General features: G+C 39.5%; 1 protein-coding gene across 5 annotated transcripts in view; it reads left to right on the top strand.

Moving 5' to 3' along the window:
- gphna (gephyrin a) overlaps window positions 1-2,626 on the top strand; it is a 109,783-nt gene that overhangs the window by 40,123 nt on the left and 67,034 nt on the right. The gene's annotated exons all lie outside the window — the stretch shown is intronic.

The raw sequence follows: 2,626 nt of genomic DNA, 5'->3' as shown, positions 1-2,626 counted from the left end.
TGGTGACCAAGAAGCTGATGGTCACTCTAGTTGAGCTCAATGATCATATATGCAGATGGGAGAAACCTACAGAAGGACAAACATCACTGCAACACTCCACCGATCTGGGCTTTATGTCGGAGTGGCCAGACTCAATCTTCTCCTCAGTGAAGACACACGAAAACCCACTTGGAATTTGCAAAAAAGCACCTAAAGGACCCTTAGACGCTGAGAAACAAGATTCTCTGGTCTAATGAACCTCAATTCCAAGCATAGTGTTTGAAGGAAACCAGGCACTGCTCATCACCTGCAGAGTACCATCCCAAAAGTAAAGTGTGCTGGTAGCAGCCTCATGCTGTGGGGCTGTTTTTCAGCAGCAGGGATTGAGGGGCTCGTCAGAGTAGAAGAAAAAGCAGTTTAACATAAGGCTGCAACATAACAAAACGTGAAATAAATGAAGGGGTATGAATACTTTCGCAAGGCACTGTATTTAGCAAAAGTGCTCCTCTCTAGTGTTCATTTTTCTAACTAATGAGTTTATGATCACCAAATAAGTTTTTTTTCTGAGGTAAATGTAACGTTACGTGACATTGTTTACAAGCTGTTATATTGACATCTTTATGCGAACGTTGCAGTTGTGTTGCTATCTATGGAGGGCCTGAGAGCTCTCGGATTTAATCAAAAATACCGTAATTTGTGTTCCGAAGATGAATGGAGGTCTTACGGGTTTGGAACGACATGAGGGTGAGAAATTAATGACAGAATTTTCATTTTTGGGTGAACTAACCCTTTAAAGCAGAGACATCCCGCTGCTGCTTCTCTTGAACTGAGGTGCTGCAGCAATCTGACACTTCTCAAATTAAACAGCACCAAAACGGCATTTATTCTTTGAATACTGTGATAAAATGGACAGAATTTAAAATCTGAAACTTTTTCATATGAAAAGTAACAGAGAACAAAGCTTATTGCGATTTATTGGATGGGAGCCATGCTACAATGTTGACTGAAAACAGGCTAGACTAATCGATTTTTGGAATTTAAGAATTGATATTCTTTCGTAAAAATGAGAATCGATTTAAATCGAGAAATTTATCTTTTTTACCCAGCCCTATTACCAACAAGCAACTTAGAGGGGAGTTTTGAAACACTCACATTTGCCTCAGAAAATCTAATTTTAGTTAAGTTAGGATGCTAAAGAGTTTTTAAATGGAAGTTTCAACCTTATTTGCTACTTAGTGTCAGAATAAACCTTGAAAAACCTGAAGGGGGATGAAACAAGACAGAAAGTAAATTGAACCAACTGGATTAGCTGATCGTCCAATCGGAGACATACTTGTCCTTGTTCCGTGAGGTTTAGTACCGAAAGTTTCTATATGCCGTTTTTTATAGCAGGATTTTTTTTTTTAAAGGGAATGCTGTTCCACCGAGGTTTGCGGCTCAAAGCTGGTCTTATCTGCTCCCAGGTGTTGGAACTGTGGTGTTTGAGGAACAGAGTGGGGTCCACAGGTCTTCACTGGATGTAGACAGGGGTTAACAAGACAGGGTTTTACACCAGCTCAGCTCATGCAAGTCTAACTCCTACTCACAGCCGCAGGCAGAACAGAGAGAGCAAGAGATGAGGAGAAATGAGAGAGGGGTGAGAAAATACTGCAATTATGAAGCAAGTGTTGCACCGAGCCCTTGTGCGTGATGGTGAACGGCAGCGCTTTATCAATTATTTACACAGCACAGGTCATTCTCTACTCTCGTCACAGATTTTGACCTGTTTTGAGCTACACTAGACCCTTTTATATCCACATCACAATGTGCATCACAATTATTTATGTTACTATTAAAAGCATTTGCAAGCATTTTTTAATTCGGTAAAGCAGCATATTTCTAGGTGAAGCATATTCTATGTGGGAAAAAAAAATGTAGGATAAGACTTCATTTAACCATCGGGAATTGATCATGAACAATTGCCTATATATGGCTGGTGGTTGAAAAATAAGAGGGCATGGTGACCTTAAAGTCATTTCAGAGGCATAGAAAGAGGCATACATGTAAGACCAGGTTTAAATAGGGTTTCAATGTTGACTTGAGGGATATTGCCCAGTGCTGTCTTGGTCTTGTCATGGACTCTGAAGCATTTGAAGCATTCAGTCTTGACTCGGACTACAACACTGCAGATACATTTTCTTTTTCTCGCACATATGATCACACTGTGCTGGACCAGAGCACACTATTTATACACTGTGGAGGCTCGCGTGACACTGACTGAAAACTAGGCTTCATTCACCCCAGTGGAAAGCATATTTACACTGTCTGAATTGTTCAGACTAGGGCTGTTCATTTCGGTTATTTTTCCTAACCGACAAGCGACGCTTGTTAAAACCGATTGTTAACCGTTAACCGACAAGATAATTTTAAATTAGAATTGAATTAAATTAGAAAGGATAAGTGTCTGTGACCCATTAAAATAATACTAACATTTGTTTCCCGGGGATTAATTTTAAATGCGCAAAAAGCAGCAAACAACAGAACATGAGGATTCACATGGTCATCATATCACATCACGCACCTTCAGCGCTTCTGCGAGCGAAGAAAAACATAATAAAGCTAGGATATATACAGTATATATATATATATATATATATATATATATATA

The sequence above is a fragment of the Sinocyclocheilus rhinocerous genome, unplaced genomic scaffold, assembly GCF_001515625.1.
Source record: "Sinocyclocheilus rhinocerous isolate Xijiao unplaced genomic scaffold, SAMN03320098_v1.1 scaffold61, whole genome shotgun sequence".
Classification (NCBI taxonomy): domain Eukaryota; kingdom Metazoa; phylum Chordata; class Actinopteri; order Cypriniformes; family Cyprinidae; genus Sinocyclocheilus; species Sinocyclocheilus rhinocerous.
The sequence above is the reverse complement of the archived record's forward strand: the minus strand, read 5'-3'. Positions and strand labels throughout refer to the sequence as shown.